The sequence below is a fragment of the Mangifera indica genome, chromosome 1 (genome assembly GCF_011075055.1).
Source record: "Mangifera indica cultivar Alphonso chromosome 1, CATAS_Mindica_2.1, whole genome shotgun sequence".
Classification (NCBI taxonomy): Eukaryota; Viridiplantae; Streptophyta; class Magnoliopsida; order Sapindales; family Anacardiaceae; genus Mangifera; species Mangifera indica.
Window position 1 is genome coordinate 19,453,286 of NC_058137.1, and position 25,933 is coordinate 19,479,218.

The 25,933-nt window shown below is 31.1% G+C and overlaps 1 long non-coding RNA gene across 1 annotated transcript; it reads right to left on the reverse strand.

The window, feature by feature from the left end:
* Positions 1-9,963: 9,963 nt before the first annotated feature.
* LOC123200968 lies at positions 9,964-10,496 on the reverse strand. The gene is made up of 2 exons (XR_006498697.1): positions 10,383-10,496; positions 9,964-10,209 (listed from the first exon to the last, which is right to left on the reverse strand). It is a non-coding gene; the product is annotated as an uncharacterized LOC123200968 (long non-coding RNA).
* Between the last annotated feature and the right edge of the window lie 15,437 nt (positions 10,497-25,933).

Below are 25,933 nucleotides of genomic sequence, written 5' to 3' on the forward strand. Positions count from 1 at the left end.
TTTTGCTTAATCCTAATTGTTTTTGATAATTTTGCTTAGACCTCCTTAATTTAAGACATTTAATATAATTCCCCTATTTTTAATCATAGTTTAAGTATACAAAAATATATAATAACTCAATTAATGGATTAGTGTCATCTCATAATTAAAGTCTCTTATCTTGTAATGTTTAGACATTTTGTTGTGATAAGATATTATTAATGATATTATTATTATTTAATATACATATTTTTACATATACAATCAGATATATAAATGATATGTTATTTGTGATTGAATATTATTTTATCTTTAATTTAAAATTATCTAATCACATAATAATACATTATATAATTACTTAATTTTTTGCAAAATATGTAAATATAGTACGTTTCACATTTCTTTCATTTTTTCTTTTTAAGTTTATAAACACAAATAAAACATGAAAAAGAAAAAAGAAATGGTTCATGTGTTTTCATTATCTACCTATGACAATTTTTTTTATATTTATCCTATTCCTAAGTTTACTATAACAAACGCGTTTTAGTTTTACATTTTCAAATACAACTTTAAAAAATTTTGATGAAGGCTTGTAAATTTTGAAAATACATAACCAAAGTTATTGTTTTCGTTTACAATTTATTTATAAAAATATTAAAAGCAATAATGAACACCACTAATACCATGCAACAACGGCCACTAGGCTGATATTGTCGGAGTGATGACAAAAGTAGGATCCACTCATTCATGAGAGGAAGGTCCTCAAGAAAGGTGACAAACCAAAGAGGCACCTGCCGCCATTGGCCATTAATGATCAGGAATTGATAGAATTTAAAAAAAAAAAGGGCCAAAAAAACTAATTCGCCCCTATGGTTTAATTCATTATTATACTTTCACATGCTAAATTTAAAAAAAAATTAAATAGTCATTTCTCAATTATTAAAATTAATAAAATCTATTAGAATTAAGGTTTTAGTTGTCATTTAATCAATAAAATTAAAATTAATAAAATTCTATTTTATTTTCCTACCTTAGTTTAAAAACTCACAATTTCTCTCTAACTAAGTTTTATAAAGTTACATTTTCCCTTCTAAGGTTTATTTTTATTTTTATATTTTTTAGCTACCAAAATCTCTCTCTATCTTTTTTAGTCTAACCTCTTCCCCTATAGGGCTTTTGTTGTGCATTATTGGCTGACGAATTGGCTGTGATTAAAATGAACCTAGGGTTTCGTTGTTGTGAGACAAAGATGCAAGCAAATTTGTGAGATGAAGATGTAGCCTTCTTTAGCCCAGTCGATGACAAAATTGCATGAAGATGCCGATTCGTGAGAGGAGTATGGAGTCGATTGCATGTAGAAGAATGATGAAGGTGGTTTTGGCATGCTTCAGTTCATGTCGAAATAGGACAAATCATGGGAGAGATTTCATCACTTAGCATTGGGAGGGAGAGAGAGTGCTAGTAGGGAGAGAGATCTAGTTGAAGAAGGCGACCATAAACGAATTCCGATGGCCAAAAATGTAGAAAGAAAAATAAACCTTAGGGAAAAAATGAAACTTTTCAAAGCTTTGGTTGCAGGAAAATTATGAGTTTTTAAAAATAATGTGGATAAATAAAATAAAATTTTATTTTTTTAATTTTATTTGTTAAATGATAATTATACTTTTAATACTAACAAATTTTATTAATTTTGATAGCTGACAGGTGGGTCTTTAGATTTTTGAAATTTTGTAAGTAGGAGTTTAACAATGGACTAAATCTTGGGTAGGAGTAAGTTTTTTGGCCTAAAAAAAATAGAAGAGTAAACTGAATTTTCCTACCAAACTAAATGTGCTATGAATTGACCATAAACAACATAATTCTATTTATGTAGAGGAGACAAGTTTATTGAATTGAACATTCCCATAGCTCAACTTTTACTCAATTGTTTATTTCAATGTGAAAAAAGTTGAGTTGATAATCAAACTCATCTAAGTTAGATTCGAATCCATCCCTTTGAATCCATCTCCACCAACTAAGGTGTAATTCAAAGTCCGAATCACACTTATTAAAATGCCATCTTACAAGATCTTACTTGTTCTAGTGCAATTAATATCAAATTACACTGTTTAGGTGCAAGTGCCAACTAACCATTTTTTTTTTTCTAAATTTTGGATCTTTTATTTTCAATTTTTTGAAGCTAAAATAACTTTCATCCACTTCTATCATTTGTTTTGCAATTTGTTCAAAATAAAAAAAGAATGAAAACACAAAGCACGGACCATTTCCTTTTTCTAATTGATTTGAGAGACAAAGTCAGAACAGTGAATGAACCATGTGTCTTTTGTCTCATTTATCAAATTATACTTTTTAGTTGAATGAGTTGACTTTTCCACCCTTCATATAAGAAACTATAGTTTCACCCTTTAGCTTTTATCTCTGATTTTTGGCATTTTCAGTAGTCTAGATAATGCATTTAACAATAGATGTTTTCACTTTTTGAATTTAAGGTGTGGCCAAATAACCATTGGCACCCGCCACCTACCCGCCCCCACAACCATCCCCTTCCCCCCCAAATGGTTTGATGAATAACAATTTTAACCATTTAAGTTTTAAAAAGCCAAATTTCTCTCCATCATCTATTTCTATTAATGAATCTGTTAAATTTTCCTAAAAATGATTGTTTTACCATTTTATGAAAATTGCAAAATTGCTATTAACTTTTAATATAAATATTCAATTACCAATATATTCTTACTATTTTAAAAAATTTAACATTTAAACTCATAAAAAACATCAAAACTCTAACTAATTTAAAATATTGCATTTTGGTCTATTCTTTAGGGTGTAACGATTATTTTCCAAACTAGTGAGGGGCACATTGAAATATTTAGTTATGACATTTATTTTTGTATTTATGCATCTTTTGTTACTTTTGTTGTTAATAAAATTCCATTGGAAGGTATTTTAGTAATATATTATGTCTTTTTTTTTTTTTTTAAATTTTCACCTTTAAGTAAATCATGCTTATATAGTCAAGTGTAACAACGCTTCCATAACACCTCCTTCTGAAAGTACTGTTTTTCAAAGAAAAATGTCATTAACTTTAACTAATTGAGCATGCATTCACTTAACAACTTTAAACCATCAATATACACATATAATGAAATTACATAAATACCTTTTATTGAATAATAAATTGGAAGCGTATAAATGATGTCCAAACACGTAATAATAATAGATCTCAAATTATGAAACATAATGTGTAGCATAACATGATTACATAGGCACAAATCTCAAATACATAAACTGGATATAAACATAATGACAAAAATTCCCTCAACTGCTCTGTGCCTACTAATTGTCACTCACCCTGTAGCCATCATGATTACCTGTATTTGTACATATGAAAAGTAAAGGAGTGAGTGAAACATCACTTAGTAAGTAAGCGACTCTACTACTATCTTTTTCATATTCCCTAAAATACCTTTGGCTCGACCTACCATAACTCTTTATTCCGAAGTCTATCTCTAAACTCTTATCAAGATGATTGTGGGCCTTATATATATTATTTGTAACTCATAACTAAGCTTGAGAACCTCTAAGCTACATAGAATTTCCCTTGGGTCAACTATGTCTCGTTTGGTTACTAAGGAATCACTTCGAACCCCGAACTGGTGTGACCATATTATCACTTGATGAAATCATTATCATTTGTAAGTTATGTCCTATTATTATATGTTAGACTGATCAGACTGGATCAAATACATGAATTTGACACCTTGGCCATATGGGCACTTGTTGTGTAGTCTACTTTCTATACCACTATTAGATTATTGAATCATAACTATAACTATGCTCTACTATGAGCTAGTCTCCTACTGGGACGTGCCCTATTGAGGGTGATGTAAGAAGTATGTACTTATGGTGTTCCCTCATAACAGTCCTATGACGTCTAACATGTATGCATGTTAAGCCTTAGATCATCTTGGGCTCATCTCAACTTTCACCCTAATCATAACTTGTACCGTATCTTAACTCATCTCTTGAGAACATAAACTATTACTACATACTCAGATATCTTTGCTATCACTTGGGACGGCCCGATAAACATCTAGCTTATTTCAATTTTAACTTTCTTTACTTTGCCAATATGAATGGACATCCTTCATTGGGATACATAAGCATTCATTTCCTTATGCATGAGGCACGACTATCCCTTCAAAGGCGTGTTACCTTGGTACTTCAGAGATGATATTGTTTCATTGGGAACACGGGTACCTTTTTATTTAACTTATGAATAACCCTCAAGGACGGGCATGTGCCTTGTTTTAAACTTAAACTTTTCAACACTTAGTCGTATTTTTACTTGTTTACTTTCAAGGGGTAATCTTGTCATTTCACCTCATACATGGTTGTGCTTAAAACATGGACAAGTAAACCTAGTTGACCATCTATTGATCAATAACATTTAGCGATTGTTGAAAAAACCTAACTTTAAAACTGAATTTTACATGCACAGACGTGTCTCCCATACCATAGGGTTATGCATAACCTTAAAAAAAGGCCTTGAAGTGTAACATGATTGTCCATATGACAAGAATCATGTATGACGTTTGGCCAACATAAAATGACCTAATTTTTTTCCTTACTTGATCTTTACACCTTTCCTTCAAATCTACACTTCGCCTAAGGTGTTTCTAACCACCTAATGCACCTTTTAAACATAATATCTATGTCAAATTGGCACAAATAACACATATACATATGCAATATCCATAAAAATTAGTTTAATGTAGTCCAACATTAAAATCATCATAACCATAATCTGTTTAACACCATTTAACACCGACCATGGCTGACCATATCGACTTTCAATTAGAAATCTAAAAAGCATGAACATATTGCAAACACAATGATCACCATTCAATCATAACACTAACTTATAAAATTCAACGTGAAATCTTTTTTCTGTGACAATCCTTAACATCATCAACAAAGATTTGATATCAAACAACTCCTTAATCCACCATAAATTGTGTAATAACCAAAGTAGAGGAAGATTTATTTTCTTGTCTTCTAATTACTCGAAGATTTGGGTTGCCTTACTTCCCTTCACCCTTGCCACTAGGAAACTTGATTGAAAAATCACGCCAAAGTTGTTGCAATAATCATAGGAGATTTGTCTTACTCTTTTTGTATATTTTGTAATACTATGTACTATTGGATAGAGAAAATGATCCCTAAAATGTAGCTAACGTGTCAAATGTAAACTGCCAATTCGTAACATCATGAATGAGAATGTGCCTTCCACACACGACTGTTCATCACTTAAGCTTATCTTGATGTGTATGCTTATTGTATATTATTTGAATGAAATGTGAATGATTGTTATTAATTGAGAATGCATTTACATTCACATTGCATAAATGCTTAATGCAGATTTGTATCGAATGGATTTGAACTTGTGTTCAAAGTTCATTGAATCTTGAATCACACCAAATGTCCTTAAATTGGTCAAAATATTCAAGACTCATGTTTTGAAGTTTTTTGATCATGCAAAATTGAATTATTTTCATTAAAATCTTTATTTTCAAAACTTGCACAGACGTGCAAGTGAATGGCTTGACCGAATTTGTTAAAATTGCTTTCAAAATCATGTTGGGAACAATGTCAACTTAATGAAACACAACCAATTCCACCTTTTCTAAATTAAAATAATAATAATAATAATACTATATGACACCAACTTGCACAAATTGTGTTGCCCATGCAATCATGGGTATTAAAAAGAAAAATTACTTTTCCAAGTCGACATCTTCTTCTAGTTGTTCACATCCCTCTTTTTCTAAATCTCTAACTTTTTCTCTTGTCACTAACACACTCCTCTACCCGAAATCAACCTATTTTTGCTTAAAAATCCCACAAAGGACAACACTTACTCACGTTTGTGCATCATTATCCATTTTTCTCCATAGTTTATGCATCACTCACGCCTCAAGGGGTCTTCATCCTATGGGTTTTCAAAGCTTCATGGGCTTTTCAAGTTTTTGTGCTTCAATAGGTCCAAGAACTTAGAGAATAATAATCGTAGGTACTTTTCAAAATACTCGTGTTAGAGTTTTACACTATGACATTGTTATAGGAAATAATGATCAAACATTGTTTGAAAGTGATTAGACATAAAAATGTTCATATGGGAAGATTTGTATATATGCCTATTTTGGAACAAATCAGGATTGCTAATGAATTTATGGAGATAGTAAATAGAATGAAATGGAGGAGTTTATTTTTAATGAAATATGATGCTTATAAAAATTTGGTCTATGAGTTCTATAGTTCTTTGAAGTTGAGAACAAATGAAAAGGATAATATTTTGGATTATATGATGAAATTTAGATTACGTAGAGAGCCCTCTATGGTTACTTCAGAAGAGCTCGCTCAATGGTTAAAGTGTGATTATAAAGGCATGTTGAATACTTATGCAAACTTTAATCAGTATGATGTTTGGAATGAATTGGGTGGAAGTTAGACATACCATTTGTATCTTCCAAAATCAACAAATTTAGACAACTTGATTTATAGAGTGCTTCACAAAATTATCACTTATACTTTAAATGCCAAAACTGATTTAAATAGACAAGTTTTGGTTCAAGATTTAAAGTTGATGTTTGCAGCTTGCCATGGGATTCAGGTTGACATGACAAGATAGTTGATTCATAAACTATACTCGATTAAGAATGATAATCACACCATTTCGTTTGGGATGCTTACATCATTCATTACTGAGAAATTTGAGTTAAAAAATAAAGTATTCGAGGTACTGTTTTCAATTCAAAGAATTTAACTACTTCACTGCTCAGTCCTTGGTGAAGTTGGAATTGTTAGAAAAGGAAAGACAAGGTGGTCACAAATTTAAAGAATATCATCCAAGGCGTTAAAAAAAAATTATTTATGGTCAAGAAGAATGATTTCCTCCTGTTCAACAAGATGAAGATCAAGTGGATGTTCCTCCTCTTGCTGCTCAAAATCAACCAAATAATATCTCTAGATCGAGATTTTGACCTGATAAATGATTGAGAATGGAAGAAAAAGAATTTGAAACTCTTTCCAAGATCAATTTGCCTATATGATGAACTTTATGAGTAAAGCATTCCAAGTAATACAACTTCATATAGATAACATGCATAGTCAACATTTTGCAATCCTTCAAAAGCAAGATGAGATTCCGTAAGACAAAATCAAATTATGCAAGAGTAATAATGTTTAAGACATGATCATGAGAGCTTTCAACAAGAATTCCGTGGATGGAAGGATAAAAATCAATGATCATGCATTTTATTCTCATTTTGCATATAATGACATCTTTTGATTATCTTGCATATGTTTAGTTATTTCGAAACTTTAGTTATCTTTGTTTAATTTCCTTATTTAGTTTCAAACTTTGGATGTTGCTTGACTTTTGTCATCACATTTTAGCAATGTATATGTTTAGATGTCATTTTGATATTGGTTGATTTTTCTTGGCTATTGATATATTTGATATTGGATTTTTTTTTTGATGATTGGTTGGAAGAAGTTGTTGAGAAGGGAGTGTTATTTATAGACTTTTTATTAATAACAAAAAAGGGGAAAAAAGAAATATAGGAGAAATTATGTCAAAATTTTAAACTTGTTTAGCCTTTTAGAATTTATGCTGAGTTTTAAAGAAAATGTTGGATGCCAAAATGTTTCATCTTGTCTAGCCATTCCATCATTGTATCAAAGTAAGGTCCAATCATGCTACTTCATTTGATGCCAATTATTCTTTCATTGTACAAAACAAAGTCCAGCCATGCTCTTTCAGGATTTTCAACTATTCTCTTTTAGAATGTCCAATTATGCTTTTCATACTTGTCTAACCATGCAAGAGCAATACAAGTCACGCATGACCATGGTTCACCCGACACCAATCAAACTCATGTCTAACCATGCTCCAAATATGCCACCCGTTCTTTGTGTAATTTCAAGTTAGTTTACATGTCGTGCTAAAGTCAAGATGGATACCATGCAAGCTTTTGGAATTTTACAAAAGCAAGTGTTGAAATGTAAGCCACATTTTTCAAGAACATGTTACCTATTCCATCTGTGGCACCAACATTTAAAACTATTTGTTGAGAACTGAAACCGAAGTTGACTTAGTTGTAAAACCTAAGTGCCAGTTGTGCCCAAGCATTTTCAAGAGCAAAACATTATTTTCAATAGAAAAATGGCTAGTTTCCATCTCCAACAGAAATATTGCATATTACAACCACTTGAACTCTATAAATATACCATATTTGAAGTAAAGAAAGGTTAGAAAAAATCATTGTGATCATATTAAGCTATTATTCTTTGTTTGCTTCAAATTTCTTTCTCTCGCTAAGCCTAAACTCATATACTTGAGAAAACATATATGCTAAACTTGTATTTTCAATGTTTATGAGGCATTTAATACCCAAAAATCTGTATTTCAAATACTTGTGGAAGAAATTCAGTATCAACTAGTGTATTGACACAATCCAAGATAAACTAAGTGTAAATAAATTGTTCAAGTAATAGTGGAACTCTAAGACAGTTTGCTTAGAGAAATGACTATAATGCCTTTCAGATATACTTGTAGGTGTTATAACTTCCCTCCGAAGAACAACACTTTTGGAGGGAGATGCTACATATATACCTAATTATTAGTAATAGGTGGAAGATAGAAAAAAGAGGAAGAAACAAATGATTTTTTAAAAGGGAAAATGACTATTTCCCACCCAAAATTTAACCCAATCTCAATCTCACACTCACGAGAGATGAAAAACCCAAACTCCCACCTATGACCAAACTTCTGTTAATTTCTTTCTGTTAAAGGAAGGGTAAAATAGTTATTTTACTATTTATATTAAAAGTTACAAAGTTTATTACTTCCCCCCTCCAGGTTTTAGAAACTAACATTTTATCTTTACCTAAAGTTTTTAAACTTTGATAAGTAACATTTTCACCCCCAAACCTAGGGTTTTCATATTTTTTCAAACTCAATCGCTCCTTATAACTTTCAAAAATAGCAGTTTCACCCCTACTTTTCAATTTCATCTTTCGACATCATCTTTGACCTTATCTTTCTCTTAGTATGATGATGGTGGTGTGATGAAAAGATTTTCATCTCCTTATCGGTGTGACCAAGAGACAAAGATCTCTTCCTTGCACCACCCAGAAGACGAAAAATGACCTCATCCTTTGTCTGTTCTTCAAGATCTAGACGACGTTTTGTCATCCAAATCTAGATGAGGAAAGGTTGTCCTTCATCGTCCTTTATAGCTAAAGATAGGAGATCAATAGAAAGCGTCCACCGTCGGTGGTGGCCGAAGAAGAAAGCAAACCCTAGGAGTAAAATCTAAACTTTTCAAATTTTGAAGATAGGTTGAGGTGTTAGTTTTTAAAACTTGGAAGGGGGAATGATAAAATTTTAAAGTTTTAAAGTTTATAGGCAAAATGATGATTTTACACTTGTCTCTAACTAAAAATTTGGACCACAATTTGGCCATAGGTGAGAGTTTGAGTTTTTCATCTCCCGTAGGTATACGTTTAAGAGTGGGCTAAAATTTGGGTGGAAAATAGTCCTTTTCCCTTTTTTAAAATTATCTTAATACCTTTTTAAAGTTAAAGATGATGAAAAAATTTGGATAGAAAATAAGAATATATCATTTTTCAAGTTAAAATTTTTCAACTTTAAAAGTGATAACTTCTTATTCAATCATAGTTTGAGAGAAAAATAGTCATTCTCCCATTTAAAGATGTGTAATTTAAAAAAATTTGATAATAACACTACACTTACTATTCTTTTTATAGTGGGTTTACTCAATTTACAAAATTAAAATTACGTCTCTTCCCATTAATTTTTTCAATGAAATCAATTTTTGGCTGATCTTATCACATTAATTTCTTAAAAGTTTTCCATTCAACATCAATTTAATATAACTTTCATAAACGATAAAAAAGTGATCAATGGATAAATCTTTTTATTTAATTTAAGGTACTAAAAAAGTTTAAAACCTTAAATATTGAAAATTACAAGGAATTAACAAGGATAAGTACATTGACATTCCGAGGTAGAAAGGCATTGCCCTTTAGCATATACTCCAAAATCTGCCAAACAATCATCCTTACAATCATTAGGAGTGCAATCGTTTTCCTCGTAAATTGATTTTACACAATCTTTAGCATCCACCATCACTATCTCATTGCCTGCAATTATTATATTGACAACAACAAAATATTAATAAATAATTAAAAAACTTTAATATATATATATCTTAATTTATTAAAATAAAAACTTGATTTAAATAAAAAGGAATAATCATCTCAATTTATTTAAAAAAACTTGTTTCGAATTAAAATGAATTAAAATTTACACTTACCAGATGAATAGAGAAGAGCAAATAAAATAACCATGCAGATTGAGAAAATTTTCATTTTTTCTTTATGTTTTTTTGAGAGAATTTTAAATTAATTTAATGTTTGTGAGGTGTGGCTACTAGTATTTATAATCTAATAACCATCATATTTATGGCAAGACAATCAATTTGGATTTTCAAAGATAGAAATATGATGGTATACATGGTATAATATTTATTCAACTACTTAGCAATTGGTTATACATAGTATAGTATTTACTCCAATACTTCACAATTTGTTATATATAGTATAATAGTTATTCCACTTATTCACAATTTGTAATAATTTAATGTTTTGTATATATTATGATTATGTATTAAAATATTGAGTAATAGTATTTTCATAACCTTCACTAGACTTGGTCAAAAATGGATATGAGTTTTAAGTTTTTGAACTTGCATCAGTTTTCACTGGTACCTATTAGTAATAAGATTTTTGCAGACAGTTTGGGTGTACTAGCAATTTAAAAAAAAAAAAATCATAGCTTTCACTTATTTCTTTTATATTAGCAACCAAACTTAAAACCCATCTCTTCTCATTCCAATCTCTCTTGACTCCGTCCACTCAAAATACAACTTTTTATCATCAATGATGCATGACCATCCTTCTTCATCATGGTTGTCCCTAAGCCCTAAGGGTATTTTCATCATTAACACTAATCATGGTTGTTCATCTAGATTAATGAGCATTCATGTTGTTTTTTTCCAATGATGATGAATGGCCAACAACAAGTATGCACGTTTGTCCATTATCATATGGAAACTTTATAGGCCATGACCAAATGTGTGCTTGGGCTATGAATAGGTGTGCACGATTACATGTACAAGCATTCTTGGTGTACGAGACTATTATTCCAAGCATGTGATAGTTGTGCATGACTGATGCATGGTCGTTCATGACATCTAGAATGCTAAAAACATGTTATTTTCTTATCTCAATTTCAACAAACACATTGTTCGACAAATAACATATAATTTAACAATTGACATTATATCAAAATACATCAAAGCATATCAAGGTTGTCCATAATAGCACCATCAACACTCCAAGAGCTCAAATTGGCACACAAACCCTAGTTTATGCTCTTAATTATTGAAATAACTATTCTAGCATGATCAACATAACATAAAACATTTATATCCTCATATAATCATCATAAGAATGCGAAGTACACATGAACATACATGTGTTCTCCAATTGATACAATAGCAAAAATTATCCTACAACACACATATACATAAAGTAAAATAATAATCATCAACCAGATGATGCTAAATCAAACATCATACATCAATCAATCTATGCGCAAGTTACATCACTGAGGTAAAAATTTGTGCTTCTACTTACTTGGTTACCTGTGCTGTTTTAAAATGTAATTTCTACAACCATATGAACAAATGTACATCATACAGTTGCACGGTCTTTTGTCATGTTTAAAATTAGAGATGTGACCTTTATCCAATTGGTTGATGTAAGAGGCTATGTACAAATGTCTACGGACTCATGAATGATCATGTATAAGCAAAAATTAAATACTGCTATTTGATTTCAACCTATTTCCAGTCTATGATCAATTGATGTAAAAATATATATTTAAAAATAACTATTTTACCCTTAATCATATATGTAGGTGTTATAATGTCCTTGTGCACGATTGTACATGATCGTAAATAAAACTATTTTAGGTATGTCATGGTTGTGTCTGTCCTTGGTACATGACATCTAGTAGACATATTTATAGGTTATATCACACTATCATGCATTTCTTTTAAATCTAAAAGTGATCCTAACATTTCATCTCATAAATAAACACGTTTCTAATGTCTTATAAAACATAAAAATAAGTCTCTACACTAGCCAATCTTATCAGCACCTTATCAAACATAACATCATAAACTTATCACACAACCTATGAGTTTTCTACTTATATAACTTTACTAGCAAACATCATAACATATATCATTATAACGTTGTAACATATATCCAAGATCATCATCAAATTCATGCAATATCTATTGTATCACCTCACCCTGAATATCCTATCATTTGGGGTAAAGTGCTATTAAAATTTCTATGTGCATGAATGACATATCATTTTAAAATCAAATGTTCCCAATTCAAACATGTATAATTTTCATTAATATATGAATAACATCACAAGTCTTTACTATAAAAATAAAAACTAATAGTCTAATAAACACGAAATAATCCCAAGCATAATAATAATATATCTAAAACCATAATCCATGTATTAGAATATAAATCAAATCCATCAAAGTCATATCATATCATAATCATGTTTATCTACACCTATGAGTCCGTTTCTTGTATGTTGCTCCATCATTTAGTTGTTGTCATCACATCTAATTCAGTCATTTGTAAAATGCAAAAGAATAAGATAAATATAAAACTCAGTAAGCAGAGATGATCTATTCTACAATCTCAAACCTTAATCTATTCCTTTCCTTTTCTACCCAAGTTATCTTGATCTCGATCTTAGGTTGTCGATCTAACTTGAATCTTAAGGAATCAATATGCCCATTCTAGTGACCACTCTTAAGGTAATCTCTCTCTAGTCTGGGTTGTCCATTCACTCATCACTATTTGACAGACTTATAATCTTGACTAAATTAATTGATAGACCCCCAATCAATAGACTCTCTATATCTTGGTAAGTCTTGGATCTTTCAATCAATGAACTATCTACATACCATGGAGTTCTAACAAATTGACAGACTTATAGTCTTGGCAATAATGTATCTCTCAATCTAACGATACCAATTGATGAATTTTACCCTATCTACAAGTATACCTTGGTCATGTGTATTTCTTTACTGACCTAATAATCTCAATTTTTATGTCTTATATGTATCAAATAATCTCAAATCTCAATGGGCTATCTGGTATCTATTGAGGCCTTATCTTTTAGAACACTTTTGGACTTATCTCAAGTCTAATATATTCTCTACCTAAGATTTTCTTTCTCCTTGATCATATCTATTCTTTCCCTCGAGTGTCTAACCCTTAGGTATCTTTCTCATATTTGTATAAACTTTTTCCCTTGGGTATCTAATAAAAGAAAAAAAGGGAAGGAAGATGCCAAATTAACATGCATGAAGAAAAGAACATGAATCAATGCATGTAAGACAAAAATGTGAGAATGCCATGGATTTATACCTACTCCTTTGCTTCCTATATTGGTATAGAATGATGAAATTAGTCTTCCAAATGTAAGACCTCCAAAGAAAGTCCACCATGAAACTTCAATTCTTCTTCAATCAAGAGGCTTGAAGAATGAAGGGAAAGGATTGCTTTTTTGCTTTAGTCAGAGAAACTAAATGGCAAAATAAGTTAGTTCATTAAAAAAATGAACTAAACCTTTCTTTTTATAATGGTGGCCAATTTGTATATTAATTCTCTTTTAGCCCATAAAATTCTTTATTTAAATTATTGTCATGCATGTATATCACTTATATACCTTGGCCATCCTAATTTCATCTCACTAACATCTTGATTTTTAAAATGTTACTTTTTGTTATAAACAGCCTGAACGATATTGTCAGCTTTGGGCTTCAAGCTTGCACGGTTTTGTTTCTCTTATGAAAATGTGTCATTCAAGTTAAGGGCTTCTGGCCTCTACCTATATACACGCTCAGTAGACTGTACGAGAGCGATGTGGGACTTCAGGTCACAACACACCCCCTATCGTGAATCATGTTGATAACGTGTTATAAACAGTCTGAACGATATTCTCTACTTTGGGCTTCAGGCCCACACAGTTTTGTTTCTCTTATGAAAACGCGTAATTCAAGTTAAAGGCTTCTGGCCCTGCCTATATACACGCTCAGTGGACTACACGAAAGAGATGTGGGACTTCAAGTCACAACACTTTTGTACTTATATAAAGTTTTATATGATTTTTATTATCCTTTGGAAAGTGCTAACCAACCCTAGATAATTATTCCTCATTCTTAAAAATTTGATTTACTTGCATGATTTTTTAGGTTCATTATGATGTAGCCATAAGTCCCTTTTCGAATGATCTCATCTTGATCATCAATCATTTTTTAATACAAACAACATAAGACCAACATGGCTTCATGTATAAAATATGGTTATCTCCATATTTATACACCTCATAAATCACACGTATCTATATTAGATTCAACCATGATGTCTCTGGTCAAAAGATTATTTTGTATACTAGTACAATCATATGATAAGTCATTGACTATGATTTAATGATCATGTGACTTATTGTTATTGGTCACATTTTAAAAATAATTCTCTAACTATTAATCCATACTAATGCCCTAATGACGTGAGCATCATTGTTACCCATAATAATGTCATCTTATGACAGTCAATGATGACATTCAGTATGTCTACTATGTTATATTATTGTCCAACATATATCACATCTATAGGGAATAATTTGATGATTCAGTTTATATATTAAATGAGTCATCCAGATAATCCATACATATTAAATTAATGCAAATTAAGAAAGTAGTTTATGCATATGAATAAAAGAACTATTTCTTTTATTAATAAATTATCACAAAATTATATACAAAATAAAATGTCTTGAAACCAACAACACAAATAGTTCCTAGGGCATACACTAAAAAAAACTCCTATTGCACTAGAGTCATTTAGTGTTATATCGCATACCCATCTTCTCAAGATAATGGTCCAACTGCTTAAATGTTATCGCCTTAGTCAATGAGTCAGTAACATTATTTGCTAATGATGTCTTCTGTATTATTATCTCTTTAGGTCCAATGAATTATCTCAAAATGTGATATTTTTGTTGAATATTTTTATACTTCTTATATGCCCTTGGTTCCTTTGCTTGTATAATAGTGCCAGTATTGTCACAGAGCATGGTTATTAGATAAGCCATGTTTGGAACAACACCAAGTTTAGATACGACTTACGCATCCATATAATCTCTTTTGTTGCTTTTGAAACAATAATATATTCAACCTCTATAGTGGAGTTAGTTGTGGTTGATTATTTGAAACTCTTCCAACTAATTAGGTTCTCATTACATATGAAAATGAACCCTGACGTTAGTGTTAGACTTGAAGTAAGCTTGTTCAAGCTAAAAACAAGCCTAAAACCAACTTAACCAAAACGAGTACGAGCATAAACACGAGCTTAGGGCTAAAGCGAAAAACAAACACGAGCATGAACCTAAAACCAAACATGGGTTGTGCTCTACTCGCTTGTGTTGAAAATTGAAAAATATGTTACACTATGTTAAGGGAGCTACTTTACCGTATTTTTTTGATAGAATAAGGGAAGTTTCCAGTTAATGCTTTAAGAAGATTATTATAGCATTAAAAAAAATCCAATTAAAAATTATGGAAACTTTCCACAGTTTGAACGCCTATTCTTGAAATGTGATTCAACTGAAAAAATAAAATCTAAAACTAAAGTCACTGCCATGCGAATCCAAATGTTCAAGTTCAAGCTTCATCAATCACCACTAACACCATACATCATATACACTGCTCCAAGCCTTCAACTTTCTTTAGCATTCGTTGTTCCTGCTGTTCAACAGTTTTATACTGTCGACTATTATATCAAGAGTCTTTCATGGGACGTTTTTCACTCATTAGATGTTTTTCACTTATTGTATTACTCAAGAGTTTTGTTTTGCTAACTGTCACATCAAAAGCCTTTAACTTTCTTTGGCACCATCGCTTTCTTCTACTCAATCATTCGCCCATATCAAAGTCATACCAAAGGTATGTAACTTTGATGTTTTTTTTTTTTTTGCATTTAAAATTTAAATTTATTAATAATTTTTTTGGTGTCATTTGTTTTGCTAAATATTGTGTTTAAGTCATGTTCTTGTTTCATGTTTAATTTTTTGTTTTTCAATCTCGATGTGTCAATCGCAAATAGTAAAATTACCAAGTGAGCTAAATGTGAACATATGTTCTAGTAAGCTCGATGAGTCTAAGTTGAGTCTAGGGCTCGATTATTCAAAAATGAGTCGAACCTTGTTATGGTTCAGTTTGGCTCAAATCCAACCCTATTATCATCAACATTTGATTAGGAATTAGAGTCTAAGTATCATTGAATGTTTAACTCAGAACATGATCCTTAGTTCTTCTTAAGTACTTAATGATTGATTTCACAATTAACCAATTTTTTTCTTTTAGGTTAACCTGATATTTGCTTGTAACATTTACAATGAATGTTATATTAGGTATTGTACATAGCATTGTGTACATGAGTTCACCCACAACTGAAGCATAAGACATTACGCATCCATTATCATTCTTCATTGGTCTTTTGACTTAAATCTTTAGAAAGATGAAGACTATGAGTGAAAGGCAAAAGTCCTCTTTTTGAGTTTTTTACGTTGAAGCTTTTCAACAACTTTTCTATGTACAATTTTTGAGATAATCCAATTATCTTTTTTGTTTTATCTCTATAGATACGAATTCTAAAAACATAAGCTGTATCTTCTAAGTCTTTGATTGGAAAGGTTCTAAATAACTAGATTTTAATCTAATTCATTATGTCAATATCATACCCATCAAAGTATGTGATCCACATATAATATGAGATATGTGATGGCATAATCGATAACCATTTGTAGAAATAGGATTAATTTGGATTCTTTTGGAAACTAAATGATTTGACTATTTTATTAAATTGGGTGTTCTAACTTGTTAAACCTTTCTTTAATCCATAAATGGATCGATACAACTTATATATTTTTTGTCTTTTGGAAGTTGATACCAAACCTATGATTTGTTCCATATAAATGTTTTTCTCTTAATGAATCTGTTGAGGAATGTCATCTTGACATCTATCTGCCAAATTTCATAATCATAGTATGCTACAATAACGAACATTATTCAGATAGATTTAATCATAACTATCGGTGAAAAGGTTTCCTCATAAACAAATCCTTATTTTGAGTAGAACCTTTTTCTGTTAGTCGAGCTTTATAGGTCTTCACTTGTCCATCTTTGCCAATATTTATCTTGAAGACCCACTTACAACCTATAAGTTCAGTTCCTTCCGGTGGATCAATAAGTGTCTATATTTGATTAGCGTCCATTGATTTTATTTCAAAATTCATTGCTTCTAGCCATTTGCTTGAATTAGTATCTTGTATAACTTTTTTATAACTTCTAAGATCGTCACTATGATCTATTTCTTCCACTAAGTAGGATTCAAAATTCTACTCATGAAGAAATCCCTTTTAGAAGTCTAGATACCCTAGAAGATCTTCATTTGGAACTATAATATCTGATACTGAGGTTCACTGAAGGAATTGTCCAATCTCAATAATATCAATTTGAGGCTCTTTAGAATCTTCCTCGAGCTTTATGTTTCTTCCTACACCACTTTCTTCCAAGAACCCTTTTCCAAGAAAGTGTGTATTTCTATTGACTGTTATCCTTTGATCAGTCAAAAAGTAAAAATAATACCTTAAATAATTTTTAAGATATCCTATGAACCACTCTTTCTCTAATTTGACTTCAAACTTATTTGTTTTAATTACTTTGATATAAGTTGGACATCCTTAAATTTTCATATAATTAAGGTTGGGCATTTGGAATACCAAAACTCATATGGTGTTTTATGGACAAATTTTGATGATACCTAGTTCAAGATGTACACAGCGGTTTCGAAGACATATCTCCACAATGACATTGGTAACCTTGTAAAGCTTACCATTGGATTTCTTCTTTTAGATACACAATTATGATATAGTGTATATGGATAAGTCATTTGGGAAATTATTCCATTATCTGTCAAGAATTTCGAAAGTTTTATACTCAAGTATTCTCTTCCATGATCTAATCATATAATTATAGTACTCTTTTTAGTTTGTTTTTCTACTTTATTCTAAATTCTCTAAACTTTTCAAAGAAGTCTGATTTGTATTTCATCAAATACAGATACTCGTACTGAGAATAATTATCGGTAAAGATAATGAAGTTGTGAAAACCTCTTCTAGCCATATTATTAAATAGTCCACATACATTTATATGTATTCTCTCTAATATTTCTTTGGCATGTTTCCCTTTACTTTTAAAGAGAAATTTGGTCATCTTTCCTTGGAGACATGATTCACATGTCGAATAGGGTTCTAAACCCAATAAACATAAAAGCTCACTTTCTCTAGGTCGAATCAATCTTCTTTCTCTTATGTGACTTAATCTATGATAACATAGAATCTTAGGGTTTGTTTCACTTCAAATTCTTTTATTAGTAACAAAATTTATTAATGATAATTATTCAATTATAATACATACAAACTATTTGTATTTATAGCTTTGCCCAATAAAACATTTTCATAAAATATCAAACATTTATTTCCATTAAATTGGCTATTGTCACCAAGTTTACATAATGTAGAAAAAAGAAATAATATTTTTAATGGCTTTTACAAAATATAAAACTTTATACAGTCTCAAAACATGCCCTGATGATAGTCATATGTGGTAAGTCCCTATGGCCTCAGCTGCAACTTTTACCCTTTCGCCATCTTCAAAATGATCTTACATTATGACAAAACAAAACTATTTTGAAGTTGAAAATGGATTTTCTAAATCCAAACTTAACTCAAATTCAATAACTTGAGATGTTGCTGCTAAATATAAAATCCAAGAATGATTATCTAAATCCAAACTTAACTCAAATTCAATAACTTGAGAATGGATTATACTTGTTTTGTTCTTTTTAAGACTCTCCAAGTACTGTGGATAGTTTCTCTTCTAATGTCTTTCTTGCTAATAATATAAACACTTCCCTTTAGCTTTTGCCTTTTTCACCTTGGGTGGCACCCTTTTTAAAATTCCCTTTTTTAGGTCCAATATTTAGACTCTTTTTCTATTGTTTCTTAGACCTTTTGTTTGCCCTTCTAGTAAAAGCCATGTAGACATCCGCATGTCTTGTATCTTTCTTCCTTTGGCTATAAAATTCTTGAAGCTTATTAAGCAACTCGGGAAGTGTTTGCTTTATTTGATTCAGATTGTGATTAGTTATAAATAGTTTATAACTTAGTAGGAGGGATTGCAAAATCAAATTCACTTTGACATGGTCTAGTAAGCTCTTTGTCTTCTCGACGAAGCTTTTTGTTTTTTCGAAGAAACTCTCTATCTTCTTAGATGAGATCTTCTTCGGTCGTTGTTTCAGAGGAGGGGAAAGAGGCCGCCAAAGCATAGTGATGCATTGAGGACTCTTTGTAGTCAGTAATGGCATTGGATTTGATGCTGGAGATTGAAAACTAAACCCTAGGGGGAAAAAGTTGTTTTGTAAAACTTGGCCTTTGAGACAAACTTTTAGTTTTTAGGGTTTAGGGGGGAAAAATTATTAAATTTTAATTTATTTTTAATATTATGGATAAAATTATATTTTTTCCCTTGAAACTAATAGACTTAACTTCCCATGGGCGATATTTAAGATTTTTATAGTTAGAAGGGGAATATTGGGAAAACATGATACTTTAGGTGGGAATAAGTCCTTTGGCCTTTTAATTTAGGGAGATTTAGGTTTAACTTATGTTTAATTAAGTTCATTTACATGACATACATACATATCATATATGCATAGTATAAAACATGGTGGGATGATGGCAAACTATTTGCCTAAGTCTAGATCTTTATATGGATCGTCATCTAGATTACCTTCAGGTATGTATCTAACTACTCTGATTACATCTAAAACTTAAGCACATACACCTAATAAAATAAAATTATATAAATTGGGGAAGGGGGGTTATCTAATACAAACCCTTTAATTAAAAGAATATTAAAACTAGTTATTTAAAATTTGAAAAATGAGAAATTACACCCATAATCATCCTTAAATCATACATCTGTTATCTAAATTAACATTTAACATAATTATAAAGTCATTCACAATCAATTAAATATTAATCTACTATATATCATAGAATAAAATATAAAATTAACATCATGCAATGATATAAGCACAAGTGACATAATATATGCACGTGTGTGTGTATATAAAGCAAATATTCATTTTCAATTAAAATCCATGAATAAAAGAAAATGACAACATTTTACATTACTAATCTTTATTTTATGAATATATTCAATGTCTTGTCAATTTTAAATCAAGAATTTAATTATATTATGATTATATAAACGTATATGCAACATTTTAGATACCACCACTTACATAATATGAATTTATTCTATTTTTATATCAACTTTGATTATCTAATATTTAATCACATTAAATGTAAGTTGACATATATGCAATATTTACCAATTAATCAAATTAAACAAAATAATGCATTAACCATTCATGGCACACATACATCCATTACCATTCAACATATCATGCATCATAATTTTAGTTCATACGGAATTACATAATCTCATATATCATAATCTTTACCCAAAAACCTTAATCAACATTAAAACTATTATTTAGCATATTCAAACTAAAGCTTGAAAAATTCAGAATTTTTAATATGAACCATTCAATATGTATATGCACATACATTAACACATTACCATATATTAATCTCTTTAATGCATATATTATACATGCATGCCTCTAATTCATGTATTCCATGTACAATACACAAAATAACATCAAGAAAAATCACAATGTATATTAAAAACACATGGAGGCCAAGACATGCATCATATTCATCAAGCTTCAAACTTAAATTTTTAAGCCAAAATCACATAACATACCTTCCATGCATGCCCTTAATTAATGTATTTTATGTACCTTGCATAAAATAAACATAAAAACAGAATGTATATCCATATATACATGATTTCCAAGACATGCATCCACATTCCATGACTTAAAAAAATTCATTCCATAAGCTTAAATGCAAATGCATGCCTAAAACAAGCACATTTACATGCATCCTATGAACATTTTAACATATACATGCCTTATATCACATATTCTTCATCTTAAAGTTGTTAAATATGTAAAAGAAACAAAAACCCAGATTATATGTTAAGTCCAAGAGCTTTAAGGAACCAATGTACTTGAAAAACTTGATTTCAAAGTAAATCAAAAACATGCATGTACACATATGAGACATATACAAACATTTATGCACAAAATCATATATTTGGCTTCAAAAGCAACATGTAAGGAGCCATTTTGGTTTTGATACCATTTAAAAGAAAAATGAGGAAGGAATGCAAAATCAACATGTATGAAGAGAAGAGCATGAATCAATGCATGGAAAACAAACATGAAAGAAAACCATGGATTTATACCTACTCTTTTTTGCTTCCTATGTTGGTATAGATGATAGAAATAGTCCTCAAAGTGTAACACCTCCAAAGAAAGTGCACCACAAAGCTTTAATTCTTCCTTGGCCGAGAGGCTTGAAGAGAGAAGGGAGAGGATTGCTTTTTTGCTTTAGTGAGAGAAATGAAATGGCTAAACGAGTTAGTTCATTCAAAAATGAACTAAACCCTTCTTTTTATAATTGTGGCTAATTTGTAATTTAGAAATTCTCATCTGGCCTACAAAATTCTCAATTTAAATTACTGTCATATATGTATATCAATTATATACTTTAGCCACCTTAATTTCATCTCACTGACATCTTAATTTTTAAAATGTTACTTTTGCACCCATATAACATTTTATATAATTTTTATTAAGCCAAAGGACTATTTCCCACCCAAGTTTAGGTCATTCTTAAAGTCATACCCATGACGTAATTGCCGTTAAAATTCTCTGTTAGAGACATGGTTAAAATTATCATTTTACTAATAATATTAAAAAAACATAAAATTCATTTTATTTTCTCCCCTAAATTTTAAAAATTAACAACTTTACCCATACCTAAAGTTTTCTACCAAACTTTATAATTTTATTGGTTAAAAATAAGGTGGATAAATAAAATAAAATTTTATTTTTTTAATTTTAATGGTTAAATGACAATTATACTTTCAATACTAACAAATTTTATTAATTTTGATAGCTGACAGGTGGGTCTTTAGATTTGTGAAATTTTGTAGGTAGGAGTTTAACAATGGACTAAATCTTTGGTGGGAGTAAGTTTTTTGGCTTAAAAAAAATAGAATAGTAAACTAAATTTTCCTACCAAACTAAATGTGCTATGAATTGACCATAAACAACACAATTCTATTTATATATAGGAGACACAAGTTTATTGAATCGAAGATTCCCATAGCTCAACTTTTACCTATGATTGTTTATTTCAATGTGAAAAAGGTTGAGTTGATAATCAAACTCATCTAAGTTAGATTTGAATCCATCCCTTTGAATCCATCTCCACCAACCAAAGTGTAATTCAAAGTCGGATCACACTTATTAAAATGCAATCTTACAAGATCTTACTTGTTCTAGTACAATTAATATCAAATTACACTTTTTGAGTGCAAGTGCTAACTAACCCTTTTTTTTTTTTTTAAAATTTTGGATCTTTTATTTTCAATTTTTTGAAGCTAAAATAACTATGATCCACTTCTATCCTTTGTTTTGCAAAATAAAAAAAGAATGAAAACTATTGGATCCGGTCCACCCATGATGGGTTGACCCGATCCATTAGGGTTATAGGTTAACCCATTATTGGCATTTTACTATTTTGCCCTTGGCAGTTATTTGTAATAACTGCCACTCCCTCCTTTATTTAAATGGCATGTAACTTCCATTGGGAAGTTAACAGAAGAAAACTAAAGCATAATTTACAGAGAACAGAAATTGCATCACATTACTCTTCAAAAATCAATTCTCTGGGGAGAATTCTTGCAGAAACAAAAGAGATAATCAGCAAATCGTGTTGTGGACATTTCCAGGAGTGCATCGAATCACCGAATCATCTTCAATTGTCAGATTTAGTGAAACCGGGTATGCTTTCTGTGATCCTGAAATTAATTTGATTATGCTAACATTGGTATCAGAGCCACTTATATCTGTTCAATTGTGATGCTGGTGATATAAACATGATTGAGAAGCATGTTTAGGGATTGAATTACGTGAACAGTATTTTATTCATTAAATAATGCGTACGGACGATTTTGCTTAATGATGGATTTGTTGCAATTTTGTGAAATTAATGCTTAGAATCATGTTAGGATGAATCCTGGATATGAGTTTCATGATTAATTAGAAAAAAAATTGCACGAAATCGCATGAAATTGGACGAAATTCAGAGGACTATGCTTCACCCAAAAACCGTAACATTCATGCATTTAATTCGCCAAATTCCGGTGACTTAGTCGCCTGAAAATTGATGCATTCTCATCGTCGTGTCACGGGCTTCAAAAGCCCTATGGAATTGTTGCCGGAGGATGGCCGGAAGACGGCCAATTTTGCCGTCAAAGAATTAGGGTTCATACTGCGTCGCGGGTCAAAATCGGGTTGGGAAAACCCAATTGCCCGACCCGAATAGTCAACGGGTTAGTCAAACCCGATGGTCAACGGTCCAACCCGTTTAGTCAACCGGGTCGATCCAACCCGAATCCTGACCCAAGGCAACCCGGTCAACGAAGGTCAACTATTGACCGGTCAACGATCAAACTATTTGACCAGTCAACGGTCAGTGCTTTGACCGCGCGTGAGACCTAATCACGGCGCGTGGAAGCGCGTGACGGCGCGTGAGCTGAGTTGTTCGGCGCGTGGAAGCGCGTGAGACATTATTTTGGCGAGTGGAAGCGTGTGCATGCTTCTATTAATGCTCAGAAGCTTATATTAGCTTAGATTCAGTTCTGTGTAATCTGTTTATGCATGAATTAAACACTTATTGGTGTTATTTTGATCATGGTTTTGAATTATACTTTGCTAAACATGTGAACATGTGTTGTTTATATTGTTATGCATGTATAATTTATTATTGTCCATTTGTTGGTCATATATAGGGTGAACATGTTGACTAAGGACTACTATCTGAACTATAAGATGAATCCAGTGCACAATCTTTACACTCACATTGGTGTCATGCATGAGAGATATAACGATTTAAAAGACAAGGGCATAAAATTAACTGGAAAAGAGAGGATATCTGGATTACTAAGATCATTGCCAGATTATTGGACTTCAATAATTTCTAATCTTGTTCGGGGCAAGAAATTCAAGAATTATTGGCAATATGTGGATGAATTACAGCTCGCTGAAGAACGCAGAATTGTAATGAATATAAGAAAATCTACATCACTCTCAATTTTTCCAAATCAACGTAGTGCGAGGCATGTAGGCTATCGCAAGTATGATAATAACTTTATCTTAGATAAAGTTACTCCTAGTATTGTTAGAGATAGAGAAAATGTTTTTTCTCAATCTGATTGGTGGAGATCAAATCCCTATAAATATGGAGAGCGTTTGATTAACAAGATGCCCTGTTTTAAATTGTACAAATCTCAAACCAAGGATAGTTCAGAAGTTAGTCATAGTCGTTGAATTTTATGTCCATATTTATTTCATGCATATTTGTTTATTTTTGAATTATAATTATGTTAAACTTTCAATGTTGATATAATATATATGTTTTATGGATTATTTGTGGGAATTCTGAGACTGATAGAATTAAATTATTCTCGTCTGGAATATACATTGACGTGATTGGATTAATTATTAAAATGTGAAACATTTGTGTTATAGACGATGATTGGGAACATAGTGAACTTTCGACTCTATGCCTTATGTGACATATTTTAATCTTTAATGTTCAATTGCGACAATAAAATGTGTATATATCTTATTGTTGGTGTTGTGTTGCGTATCTCTGTAGTTATATATTGAAATGGCTTCGAAAAACATAATTGCCGATTTGAATAAGGGAGAAAGATTGAATGGAGACAATTATAAAATATGGAGAATGAGAATGCACTATATCCTAGATGAACAGGATGCCTTGGAAGCTGTTAATCAGGTTATGGATGAGCCCCAACTGGCTGAGGGGCAGAATCCTAATAATGCCCAACATAGGCGTAATATGGACGCTTATAATTCCTGGAAAAAGAAAGATTCGACTGCCAGAGGAATACTCATTAGCTCAATGAATGATGATATTGCTTATCAGTATGAGCAATTTAAAACTGCAAATGCTATGTGGATAGCATTAACAGAAAAGTTTGGAGGAACGACCGTCTCTAAACTGCGGCAGTTGACCATCAAGTTCGACACATATAAGAAAGTTCCCAATAAGCCAATGAAGCAACATCTGAGGGAAATGTCGAACATGATAATTGAGCTGAAGAAAGCTGGGCATGATTTGACTGATGAACAGCAAGTACAAGCTGTGATACGATCTCTTCCTGATAGTTGGGAGCATATGAAAGTGAACATGACCCATAATGACAATATAAGGACTTTTGATGATATTGCTCGCCATCTTGAACTGGAAGCTGAGCGCCTAGAGGCTGCTGGACTAAATGCTCAAGCATATGTTGCTGAGTCCAGTTCGAAGAAATTTTCTGGCTATAAGAGAAAATGGCGAAAATCAGGAAAAGGAAAAGAGATCGTCCAGGGACCTGTGAACAAGAACAAACGGTTCAAGCGCAAA